General features: G+C 38.1%; 2 protein-coding genes across 4 annotated transcripts in view; one reads left to right on the forward strand and one right to left on the reverse strand.

Moving 5' to 3' along the window:
- Faxdc2 (fatty acid hydroxylase domain containing 2) overlaps positions 1-12578 on the reverse strand; it is a 49248-nt gene extending 36670 nt beyond the window's left edge. For 2 of the 3 annotated variants that reach the window (XM_078051474.1, XM_040273088.2), the window contains exon 1: positions 12418-12578. The gene's annotated coding sequence lies outside the window, so the exon portion shown is untranslated. The remainder of the gene's footprint in view (positions 1-12417) is intronic. The other variant, XM_013358682.4, reaches the window with a different exon arrangement.
- The window catches only part of Cnot8 (CCR4-NOT transcription complex subunit 8), a 52781-nt gene that overhangs the window by 7829 nt on the left and 31277 nt on the right, over positions 1-13675 (forward strand). Inside the window, exon 3 of the mRNA XM_078051493.1 lies at positions 12039-12247. The gene's annotated coding sequence lies outside the window, so the exon portion shown is untranslated. The remainder of the gene's footprint in view (positions 1-12038; positions 12248-13675) is intronic.

The raw sequence follows: 13675 nt of genomic DNA on the forward strand, positions 1-13675 counted from the left end.
ATGAGTATCAAAACTGCCATTAAAGATAATCTTTATTTCATTACTGAGTTCCAGAGAAGCAGCTGTACAATTTTTATGAGGATGTAGATGATAAATTCCAATAAATAAATTAGTGCACATAAGTTCTTCTTTCTGAAAGAAGTGGTACACTTTCCTGTGGAGTGCAAAGTCAACTGGACAAATCATTTTTCCCTTCCTTTTTCATTTTTCTACCAATAAACTCAGAGTTAAATTTAATGCTCCATTATACTTCTTGGGATTATTTTTCTGATACATACTCTTGTGTGTTCATTCAACCAAATGAGAAAATAAGACAAATCAAAAACCAGAAATAAATCAAAATGACAGGGAATACAAATCATATCTCAATAATAACTGTGAATGTTAATGGCCTAAACTCATCAATCAAAAGACATAGACTGGCAGATTGGATTGAAAAACAAGATCTAACAATATGCTGTCTTTAAGAGACTCACCTCATGGGCAAAGACATCCACAGGCTGAAGGTGAAAGGATGGGAAAAAACTTATCACTCATATGGATGCGTAAACAAGGAGTTTCCAGTCTCATTTCAGATAAAGTAGACTTCAAACCAAAGTTAATCAGAAGAGACAAAAAAGGCCATTTCATACTTCTCAAGGGAAGTATATATAAATAGGACATAAATTGTAAATATTTATGCCCCAAACAATGGAACATCTATGAACATCAAACAAACCTTCTCAATTTGATCCTTCAAGAGTCAAATAGACCACAATACAATAATACTGGGTGACTTTAACACAGCTTTCTCACTACTGGACAGATCTTCCAAACCAAAACTAAATAAGGAAACTATAGAACTAAATATTACAATCAATAATTAGGATTTAACAGTCATATATAGACTATTTCATCCACCAATGAGCAAATATACTTTCTTCTCAGCAGCACACATGGCTCCTTCCCTAAAATAGACCATATCTTACTAAGCAACTCTTAGTAAATACAAAAAACAAAACAAAACAAAACAAAAAAACCAGATAATACCCTGCATCAGAGAACAATGGAATGAAATTAGGAATCAATGATAAAATAAAAAATAGAGGGCTGGGGATGTGGCTCGAGCGGGAGCGCGCTCGCCTGGCATGCGTGCGGCCCGGGTTCGATCCTCAGCACCACATACAAACAACGATGTTGTGTCCGCCGAGAACTAAAAAATAAATATTAAAAATTCTCTCTCTCTCTCTCTCTCCCTCTCTCTTTAAAAAAAAATAGAAGCTACTGTAACAAATGGAGACTAAATAATATACAATTGAATGATGAATGGACAGTAGAAGAAATCAAGGATGAAATAAAAAATTCTTAGAGGTAAATGAGAACACTGATACAACATATCAAAATTCTGGGACACTATGAAGGCAGTATTAAGAGTTATTGCATTGAGTGCATTCATTAAAATAATAAAAAGTTGGGACTGGGGATGTGGCTCAAGCGGTGGCGCGCTCGCCTGGCATGCGTGCGGCCCGGGTTCGAGCCTCAGCACCACATACAAAAACAAAGATGTCTTGTCCGCTGAAAACTAAAAAATAAATATTAAAAAAAAAGAATAAAAAGTTAGCAAATAAAAGACCTAACACTACATCTCAAAGTCCTAGGAAAAAAATAACAAATCAACACCAAAAGCAATAGAAGACAGGAAATAATTAAAATAAGAGCTGTAATCAATGAAATTGAAACAAAAGAAATAATTGAAAAAATTGACAAAACAAAAAGTTGGTTCTTTGAAAAAATAAATAAAATAGATAAACCCCTGGTCATGCTAATGAAGAGAAAAAGAGAGAAAACTCAGATTACTAAAATACAAGATGAAGAAGGAAATATCACAACAGACATGTCTGAAGTATAGAAGATAATTAGAAACTATTTTGAAAATTTATACTCCAATAAAATAGAAAATATCAAAGACAATCAACACATTTCTGGATACATACGACCTACCCAAATTAAATAAGGAGGTCACAAATGATTTAAACTAATCAATTTCAAGTAATGAAATAGAAAACGCCATCAAAAGCCTACCAACCAAGAAAAGCCCAGGACCAGATGGATTCTCAGCCAAGTTCTACAAGATTAAAAAAAAAAATTAACATCAATATTCCTCTCAAAGTATTCCATGAAATAGAAAAGGAGGGAAACCTTCTAAACTCATTCTATGAGGCTAATATCACCTTGATACCAAAACCAAAGACATCGAGGAAAGAAAACTTCAGACCAATATCCCTGATAAACTTAGATGCAAAAATTCTTAATAAGATTCTGGCAAATAGCATACAAAAACATATTTAAAAGATAGTGCACCATGATAAAGTGGGATTCATCCCAGAGATGCAGGATTGGTTCAATAGACAGAAATCAATAAACGTAATTCATCATATTAATATACTTAAAAATAAGAATCATATGATCATCTCAATAGATGCAGAAAAAGCATTTGACAAAATACAGCACCCATTCATGTTCAAAACACTAAGAAAAACTAGGGATAGTAGGAACATACCTCAACATCGTAAAAGCTATCTATGCTAAACCCAAGGCCAGCATCATTCTAAATGAGGAAAAATTGAAAGCATTCCCACTAAAAACTGGAACAAGACAAGGATGTCCTCTTTCACCATTGCTATTCAACATTATCCTTGAAACTCTAGCCAGAGCAATTAGACGAAAGAAAGAAATTAAATGGATACAAATAGGTAAAGAAGAACTCAAACTATCACTATTTGCTGATGACATGATTCTATACCAAGAAGATCCAAAAAATTTCACCAGAAAACTTCTAGAACTAATAAATGAATTCAGCAAAGTAGCAGGATATAAAATCAACACCCATAAATCAAATGCATTCCTATATATCAGCAATGAATCCACTGAAAGAGAAGTTAGGGGGGCTGGGGATGTGGCTCAAGCGGTAGCGAGCTCGCCTGGCATGCGTGCGGCCCAGGTTCGATCCTCAGCACCACATACCAACAAAGATGTTGTGTCCGCCGAGAACTAAAAAATAAATATTAAAAAAAAAAGAGAAGTTAGGAAAACTACTCCATTCATAATAGCCTCAAAAAAACCAAACCAAAACAAAACAAAACAAAAACCTAGGAATCAATCTAATAAAAGAGGTAAAAGGCCTCTACAATGAAAATTACTTTACACTAAAGAAAGAAATCGAAGAAAACCTCAGAAGATGGAAAAATCTCCCATGCTCCTGGGATAGGAAGAATTAATATTGTCAAAATGGCCATACGACCAAAAGTATTTTACAGATTTAATGCAATTCCTGTTAAAATCCCAATGACATTCTTCATAGAAATAGAAAAAGCAATCATGAAATTTATTTGGAAAAATAAGAGACCCAGAATAGATAAAGCAATCCTTAGCAAGAAAAGTGAAGCAGAAGATATCACAATACCAGACCTTAAACTATACTACAGAGCTATAATAACAACAATGTCATGGTATTGGCACCAAAATAGACTTGTAGACCAATGGTACAGAACAGAAGATACAGAGACAAATCCACATAAATACGGTTGTCTCATGCTAGACAAGGGTGCCAAAAACATTCCCTGGAGAAAAGATAACCTATTTAACAAATGGTGCTGGCAAAACTGGAAATCTGTATGTAGCAAAATGAAATTAAACCGCTATCTCTCACTCTGCACAAAAATCAACCCAAAGTGGATCAAAAACTTAGGCACTAGAACAGAGACCCTGCACCTAATAGAAGAAAAAATAGGTCCAAATCTTCACCATGTTGACCTAGGATCTGATTTCCTTAATAAGAATCCTAAAGCACAAGAAGTAAAATCAAGAATCAATAAATGGGATGGATTCAAATTAAAAAGCTTCTTCTCAGAAAAGGAAATAATCAGTAATGTAAGGAGAGAGAGCCTACAAAATGGGAGAACATCTTTACCATATGCACCTCCAATAAAGCATTAGTCTCTAGGATATATAAAGAACTCAACAAACTTAACACCAAAAATAATAATAATAACCCAATCAATAAATGGGCTAAGGAACTGAACAGACACTTCTCAGAAGAAGAAATATAATCAGTTAACAAATATGAAGAAGTATTAAACATCCCTAGCAATTACAGAAATGCAAATCAAAACCACTCTAAGGTTTCATCTCATTCCTGTCAGAATGGCAATCATCAAGAATACAGCAACAATAAATGTTGTCGAGGATGTGGTGAAAAAGGTACACTCATACATTTCTGGTGGAACTGCAAATTGTGCAACAACTATAGAAAGCAGTATGAAGATTCCTCAGAAAATTGGGAATGGAACCATGAATCCCACTCCTTCGTTTATACTCATAGGACTTAAAATCAGCATACTATACTAACGCAGCCTCAACAATGTTTATAGCAGCTTAATTCACAATAGCTAGACTATGGAACCAACCTAGGTGTCCCTTAATAGATGAATGGATAAAGAAAATGTGGTTTTATATACAATGGAATATTACTCAGCTTTAAAGAGTGAAATTATGGTATTTGCCAGTAAATGGTTGGAATTGGAGAATGTCATACTAAGCAAAATAAACCAATCCCACAAAACCAAAAGTCAAATGTTTTCTCTAATATGCGGATGCTAATTCACAATAAGGCAGAGGATACTAGGGAAGAATAACATTACCTTAGATTAGGTAGAGGGAAGTGGTGGAAGGGGAGGGGAGGGGATATGGGGATAGGAAAGACAGTAGAATGAAACAGACATTATTACTTTATGTATATATGTGACTGCATGACCAATGTGATTCTGGAACATGTACACTTAGAAAAATTAGAAATTATATATGATATATCAAAGTGCATAAATGCATTCTACTGTCATATATAACTAATTAAAACAAATTTTAAAAAATGACATATCTATAAGGATGTTCATTATGACACTGCTTTTAATAGCTAAAGACTGGGAACAATCTAGATGACCACCAATAAAGGACTGGATACGGGCTGGGGTTGTAGCTCAGTTGGCAGAGCATTTGCCTAGCATGTGTGAGGCACTGGTTTTGATCCTAAGCACCACATAAAAATAAATAAAAAATATAAAGTATTGTGTCTGTCTAATATATATAATGTATATATATATATATATATATTTGAAAAAGGACTGGATAAATAAATTATAATAAATTATAGTGCAGTTTACCACAATGAGATTTTTTTTAACTTTTTTTTTTTTAGAGAGGGGAGAGAGAGAGAGAGAGAGAGAGAGAGAGAGAGAGAGAGAGAGAGAGAGAGAGAATTTTTTTTAATATTTATTTTTTAGTTCTCGGCGGACACAACATCTTTGTTGGTATGTGGTGCTGAGGATCCAACTCAGGCTGCATGCGAGCGCGCTACCGCTTGAGCCACATCCCCAGCCCCAACAATGAGATATTACCTCACCTTAGTAAGAATGGCTATTATCAAAACAAGACAAAACAGAAGATAACAAGTTGCCGGGAGCAGTGGCACATGCCTATAATCCTAGCAGCTCAGGAGGTTAAGGCAGGAGGATCCCCAAGTTCAAAGGCAGCCTCAGCAAAAGTGAGGTGCTAAGTAAATCAGTGAGATTCTGTCTCTAAATAAAATACAAAATATGGCTGGGGGTGTTTCTCAGTGGTTAGTGCCCCTGGGTTCAATCCCTGATACCAAAAAAAAAAAAAAAAAAAAAAAAAAACAAGTGCTTGGATGTGGGGCAAAAGAGAACCCTTGCACATTATGAAAAGCAGTATGCAGGTTACTCAGGAAGTTACAAATGTAACGAGCCAGGTGTGGCGGCGCACACCTGTAATTCCAGGGACATGGGAGGCTAAGGCAGGAGGATCGAAAGTTTAAAGCTAGAATTTAGCGAGGCTCAAAGCAACTCAGCAAGACCCTGTCTCTAATAATAAATAAAAAAGGGCTGGGGATGTGGCTCAGTGGTTAAGTGCCCCTGGGCTCAACCCTGGGTACCAAAGAATAAAAATGTAACTATCATGATCCAGGAATCCCTCCACTAGGTATATAGCTAGAAAAAAATGAAAACAGTATGTCCACAAAACATCTGTACTCCTCTTTTATTACAGCACTATCCACAATTGCCAAAAAAGGGGGGGAGAAGGTTACAACCCAAGTGCCTATCAACTGATGAATGGATAAAGAAAAACCGTGGCACGTATACACAATGGAATACTATTCCGCCATAAAAAGAATGAAATCCTGTCACTTACAATAATATGAATGGAACTGGAGATCATCATTTTAAGTGAAATAAACCAGATTCAGAAAGACAAGTACTGGGCTGGGGATGCTGCTCAGCAATAGCACTTGCCTAACATGCACTAGGTCCTGGGTTCTGTCCCTAGCACCCCTGAAAGAGAAAGAGACAGATAAGTACTGCATGATCTCACTCATATGTGAAATATAAATGAGTGGATTTCACCGAAACTCAAGAGGCTGGGGAGAGAAGCCGGGAGGGAGGACTGGTTGATGAGTGGGTACAAAGTTAGTTAGATGGCAATAAGAAGTTCTGGTGTGCTGTTGCATAGTAGGGCAACTGTAGATAATGATGATTTACAGTATATTTTTAAATTAAGGCTAGAAGAAAGGATTTTGAGAATTTTCACCCTAAAGAAATAATTAATGAGCTGGGCCAAGTGATGCACACTTACAATTCCAGCTTCTAGGGAGACTGAGGCAAGAGGATTGCAAGTTTGTGGCCAGCCTCAACAATTGAGCAAGATCCTGTCTCAAAATAAAAAAATTTAAAAAGGGCTGAGAATGTAGCTCTGTAGTAGATCATCCCTGGATTTGATGCTCAGTAAAGCAAAAGAAGAAAAGATTTGAGGAGGTAGATATGTTTACCCTAATTTAAACATTACACAATGTATTCATGTATAGAAACATCACACACATATATTCAATGTTTATATTTTATGTATCAGTTAAAAATCATTTTTTTGTGTGTGTATGGTGGGCACCAGGGATTGAACTCAGGGGCATTTGGCTACTGAGTCACATCCCCAGCCCTATGTTGTATTTTATTTAGGGACAGGGTCTCACTGAGTTGCTTAGTGTCTCACTTTTGTGAGGTTGGCTTTGAACTCTAGATCCTCCTGCCTCAGCCTCCCGAGATGCTGGGATTACTGGTGTGTGCCACCATGCACAGCTAAAAATCAATTTAATTCTAAAAAAAATAGGTAAAATAAATTATAGTACATCCAGAAATGAAACACTTTGGAGTCATTAAAGGAACAAGGTAGCTTTGTGTGGATCTCCAGAGGTGTTAGGTAAAGAAAGCAACATGCGGAAGTCCTGCGGGTGTGTGGGTGCTGTTTTACGAACGTGCAGGATAACACAGGATGTGGCTGTCCCTGGAAGAATATCTAAGAAGAAACTCGTTATAGTGGCAGCTCCTGGGAGGGTGGGGACAAGGGAAGAGGAAGACTATCTTTTCACCACGGACCATTTTCTGCCTTTTGAAGTTTGTAGCATGAGCATATTTTGCTCATTTAGAAAATGACAGAAACATGGAAAATTTTTAAAATGAATTCATTGTCCTCTTGCAGGCCTTGAAGCCTCCTGGAATAATTATCTCTTCCTTTAATTATCTTGTCCCCCTTTACTGGAAGCCAGATGTTTTTAGTTATTGAAGGGATTTGAGGAGTCTTTGATTCCATTGAAATCTGTGCTACTTTTCCCATGTTTATTTTTCAGAGTAGAAGGATCCGTAGCTTTCAGGAGATTGTTAAGGACACTTACGGTTAAAATCCAGTGCCCAAGTTGTGGTGACTGCAACTGCTCCCCCCACCCCAGACTTCTTCTCATTAATAATTTTATGTTGTCCAAAATCAAAGCGATAGCAGTTCAAGCACCTGGTTCTTTTCTCTATGGATCACACCCTCCCCTCAAAACCATATAAAAGATATTTAGTATTTGATGGTTTTTAAATCAGTTTTTATTTCACGGTAGCTATATCCTGTTATTGGAAGCTACCTCAAACTCATGAGATGTACCTGAGAATAAAGTATAAGTAAACAGAATCAGACATTAAAATCAAAAGCAGAAGTCCGTAGAGACCAGGCTCTCAGTACAATCATAAGACTTTGACCCTGGAATGAGTCAGGCCTGGTGCACTTCAGGTCACTGTGTCTGTGGAAACTGGGCATTGATACAACTGAGTGATTAGGGACTGATATCCAAGTTCAACCTCTGACCGTGAGGTTCCACAACATCTCTGGCCAAAGGGAGAATGACTTTATCTTCTGGTGGTGAGAAAGTCTGTAGGAGTACGTGTAGGAGTAACAGCATTTATCTAAGGACATCTGATTTTATTAGCACAACCGAAACATTTTCTAACTTGCCCTTTATTCTTCAGCTTTGCCAGAACGCCTGTAGCCAACTCCTGAGATACTTATCTAGGTGTCTGAGTCCTCTAAGATTCACAACAGTATCATTCTGCTGAATATTTTATACCAAACCAACTTGCTTTCTGAGCCTCTCTGCCTTCCTGTTGACATATTTTCAGTTTTTATGTGAACACAGAAAGTTTCTGGGGGAGATCTCAAAAATGGGGGTGCAGGTGGATCTTTACCCAAAAAAGCGTTCTTTCCCAATCATAGTATTTAAGTTAGAAAATTTGCCAAGTAAAAGCTGGGCAGGGGGGCTGGGGATGTGGCTCAAGCGGTAGCGCGCTTGCCTGGCATGCATGTGGCCTGGGTTGGATCCCCAGCACCACATACAAATAAAGATGTTGTGTCCGCTGAAAACTAAAAAATAAATATTAAAAAAAAAAAAAAAGCTGGGCACAGTTCACCTGTAATCCTAGATACTCAGGAAGCTGAGGCAGGAGGACAGTTCTGGACAACCTAGGAGATTCTGTCTCAAAATAAAATAAAAAGAGCTGGGGCTGGATTTGATGGAGCACCCCTGTAATCACAGCAACTTGGGAGACTGAGGCAGGAGGATTGCAAATTCAAAGTCAGCCCCAGCAATTTAGCAAGGCCCTAAGCGACTTGGTGAGACCCTGTCTCTGAATAAAATACCAAAAAAGGGCTGGGAGATGTGGCTCAGTGGGTAAGTGCTCTTGGATTCAATTTCTGGTACCAAAATTAATTAATTAATTAATTAATTAATTAATTAATTAATTAAAAGAGCTAGGGATGTGGTTCAGTGATAGAGTGATCTTGGGTTCAATCTTAAGTGCAAAATAAAAAAAAAAGAAGGAAGAAAATTTGGTAAGTAAAATTTAAAGCAATTTTGTAAATATTTAAAATATTTAAGTACTATAATCATTATTTTTAAAAAAATATTTTTATAGGTTGACAAAATACCTTTATTCATTTCTTTTTTTAAATATTTATTTTTTAGTTGTAGTTGGACACACTACTTTATTTTATTTACTTATTTATTTTTAATGTGGTGCTGAGGATTGAACCCAGTGCCTCAGAAGTGCTAGATAAGACCTCTGCCACTGAACCACAACCCCAGCCCATAATCACTATATTTTTATTGGGTTTTCTTTCTCTAGCCTGACTGTCTCCTCCTCCTCCTCCTCCTCCTCTTTTTGAAATCTCCCTAATCTAAGAAGTTGTCTAGAGCTTGTTTCTTCTGACGCCCCCATTTCCCTTCTGAAGAAATGGAGGCATAGAAATGTTCAGTGTTTGGCTTCAAATTTGACATAGTTAGAGGCAGAATTTGAATTTAGTATTCACTATCACACCTAAGACTGTAGAAAGTATAGAATGTGTTGAGGTTGATGAATGCAGGGTGTCAGAGATTGAAAAGTCCACAATGGATAAGACCAGCCATGAATAATGGAGCTGCTACTAAGTACATGTTTCTGTTTTTGTTTTTAAATCAAAGACTATTTATTTACTTATGGTGCTGGGGATTGGACCCAGGGCCTTGTACATTTGAGGCAAATACTCTACCAACTGAGCTATATCCCCAGCCCCTAAAGTAAACATTTTCTCTAAAATATTAATCATTCTTTCAGGAGATATTTATTATGTGCCAGACACAATGCTAGACACGTGGGATACGAGGATAAATAAGATAAGATTTTTTTGCCTTATTTTATAAAATAATATTATATAATTTGATTTTCCAATGATAAAGTATTGAAGAGGAAAACATGAAATAGTGATTTAAGAAGGAAATGCAGTCAGGGAAGATAAAGAAATAAAATTCACTAAAAGTAAAGTTTCTAATATTTTATAGCTATGGATAGCTATAAATTTTATAGCTCCTCAAAGGCAATCTGATATAAATTATGAGAGTATCCAAATTAAATAATCTCTGTGGGTTCTTATTGAAAGTGGATGATTCTGGCTGTGCAAGCTTTTTATTGAAAAATCTCCAATCTAGATCAATGATAGAACAAAATCATAGCTGGAGTTCATGATTGTAAGAATTGGAACACAGGTCGGAAAAATAGGGTAAGGGTGGGAGGAGTAGAGACAGTTGAATTTTGAGGTTTTTCTGCATCCAGTCTTTCAGATTCTAGGTTCCTGGCTTGACTGTCTGCATGGTCACCTATTCCTTTTTCATAGGTATGTGATATATCATCTTCATGGGAAGATGTATTGTTTCTTTATAAACATAAATTTATTTTAAAAATTTACCCTTAGAGGACAAACGAAAACAAAAAAAAAACATAAAAAGCTCTCATGATCACCTGGTCTACCTTTTCCATCTTAGAGATAAGGACATGAAACTTAATAGCAGGGGGGACCCACTCCAAACTCCACATAGTTTCTGGCAAAATCCAGGTTTCCAGCTGGGTGTAGTGGAACATGCCTGTAATCCCAACAACTCTGGAGGCTGAGGCAGGAGGATTGCAAGTTCAAGGCCAGCCTCAGCAATTTAAGGAGTCCCTGTCTTGAAATTAAAAAATAGAAAAAAAAAATAGGGCTGGGGATGTGGCTCAGTGGTAAAGCACATCTGGGCTCAATCCCCAGTACAACAAAGGGAAAAAAAAAAAAATTCCAGGTTTCCTAACACTTTGCCTGGTGTGGTTTTGGAATAGCACAAATAAGTGGGGAAATGGAGAGACACAGGGAGAAGGCACCTGAGGAGTAATGCCCCTTACGCCTTTGTTCTTAGTCTGTTTGTATTCTAAAAAAGAACCGAGCTTTCTTCCTCCAGAGCTGGGAAATTGAGCTGAAATGCTGGAACACAGCCTAACACCTCTGGTGAAGGTTCTGAGGGCTGCTATGACCCACAGTCTGTTCAAGTGTGAGGCTCCTACAGAAGGAAGAGCCATAAGTATTGATTCAGGAAGAGAAATGCTTCCAGGTAAAGGTTAGCCTCCAAGACAGAAACAACTCCCTTTGGGCTGTTTGACTCCTTTTGCTGCGTGGTCCTTGCAGTGCTAGCAAGGACCTTGAGTTTACTGCTAAACTTGACTGCACTCCTGGGAGGGGACTCAGAAAGCCTGCCTGTCTTGTTTACTATGAGATCACAGGACTGCACCTGGCATGGAGCAGATACTCAGGAAGTGTTTGCTGAATAAGTGAAAGATGAGAAAAAGGAACAAAAAAGCATTGCTTTTTGTCCTGAGAATGTGTCCAACGTTTGCTGTTGATCATTTCGGTGACTTTCCCTAGTGTTACCTACTATTTGGTCCAATATCAGAAGCTTATGCTCAGTGCATTTCTGTTCTAGCAAACTGAATCACATCTCTGTGCTCCAACCAGAGAAATGTAGTTGAACTTCCATATGAAACTGACACAACCCAAAAGTCAGCATCTTGTCTTGCTGATCTGAGGCTCCAAAGGGCCTGTAGGGGTACCCTGAAAATACTGGCCTCTGATTTCTCTCCATCTGAGGGCATGCTTCTCACTCCATAACCTTGGTGGGAGTCCTGTAGGTCCCATCAGACCACTAACAATTCCACACCTGGAACCACTATTGATATATCTTAGAATGTTGCGGGAAACAGTTTTGATCTGGCTGTCCAGCTCAAAGCCCACACATCCTTTCAGAGATTTAAAAACTGTTATTATTGCCCCATTCCCTCCAGGTGATGTCAGATTAGAGATGAGCAGCAGTCAACCGAAGCTTCCCAACAGTCTTCCAGTTTGATTTGCCTCTTGGGAATTGCTCCTGTGCATGAATCTGAAGCCAAACCCAGTCCATTCGAGTTACTTGTCAATTGCCAGGAAAACAAAACTACAGAGGAGATGGATGGTACACACGTAGGCAGAGGATTCAGACATCTGTGAGAAACAGGTAGGAAAATGTCCCAGGACATTATTCGGAGGCAGACCTCACCTGTGGTGTAAGTAGGGAGGACAGGATGGTGGCAGAGGTGGGAAGAGTACATTTTGCCCTTCTGTAGGTGAACTTGAATGTGTCCTGACCTTCCCAAACAGCTCTCCTCTCCAGTAGCTCCCACTTACCTCTGCGGTGGGCTGTTCCCAAGCTTCTCCAAGGTCCTGGTGAGAGGTCAAGCCTGGATCTCTTCCCTTTAAAAGTGCTCAAGTGTCTGTTGCCCGCTAACCCTGTTGTTATTTGGGTGGGTCGGGAGGCCGGCCCTAGAGATCTGATCGCATTACAGAGCCTCCCACTGGCTCCAGCCAGGCACGTGATGAGAGAAAAAGTTTGGGTCTGTTTGGACTGAAGACAAAATGCCCTTTTTTTTTTTCCTAAAAGGCATGTCCTTAAAACTGAGAGGACACACGCACTTCAAACAAGAGCCTGAATAAAGTGCATTTAGTCACTGGTCTGGGTTCCTTTCTTTTTCTTTTCTTTTCTTTTTCCTTTTAAAAAACTCCCTTCCTCTTCTACACTTAAGAAAATGTCCCCATCTTGTAGGGGACAGGTTAATAAAAGACTTGGGCATCAGATGATGGAAGGCAGTCTGCGTTAATAAAAAAGAGTTAAGAGACCGGAAGATATAACTTTCTTCTTTTTTATTGTTTCTTTTCCTGCAGAGGCAGGCAGGCAGGGAGGGGCAGGAGAGCTGCACACGGGGCTATTGCTACTAGAGACTCCAGATGTAGGAAAGGCAAAGCTGTAGAGGGCCTGTGTATTTCACAGGGGAAGTTAGCAAACAGGAGACACGTCACGGAATGGGGAATGCCATTGTAAAAGAACTGAGTTATTTTAAAATTTCTAAAAAATCATTTTAAAACAGGCCAATATATGCATATGATATAAAACACAAAGGAGTCAGTCCAGGGGTGCTCTACCACTAAGATACATCCCCAGCTTTTTTAAAAAAATTTAATTTAATTTAATTTTATTATTAGTTGTTCAAAACATTACAAAGCTCTTGACATATCATATTTCATACATTTGATTCAAGCAGATTATGAACTCCCATTTTTACCCTGTATACAGCTTTTAATTTTTCTTTTAAGACAATCTTGCTAAATTGGCTAGGCTGGCCTTGAACTTGCAGTCCTCCTGCCTCAGCCTCTCTAGTAGCTGGAATTACAGGTGTGTACCACTGTGCTCTGTTGCCCTGTTTATTTATTTATTTATGTACTGGGGATTGAACCCAGGGGGACTTTACCATTGAGCCATACCCCTAGCCCTTTTAATTTTTTATTTTGAGACAGGGTCTTTCTAAGTTACTTACGGCCTCACTATAAATTGCTAAGGCTAGTCTCAAACTTGCAATCCTGCCTTAGCCTCCCTAGCCACTGGGATTAC

The sequence above is a fragment of the Ictidomys tridecemlineatus genome, chromosome 1, assembly GCF_052094955.1.
Source record: "Ictidomys tridecemlineatus isolate mIctTri1 chromosome 1, mIctTri1.hap1, whole genome shotgun sequence".
Taxonomy (NCBI): domain Eukaryota; kingdom Metazoa; phylum Chordata; class Mammalia; order Rodentia; family Sciuridae; genus Ictidomys; species Ictidomys tridecemlineatus.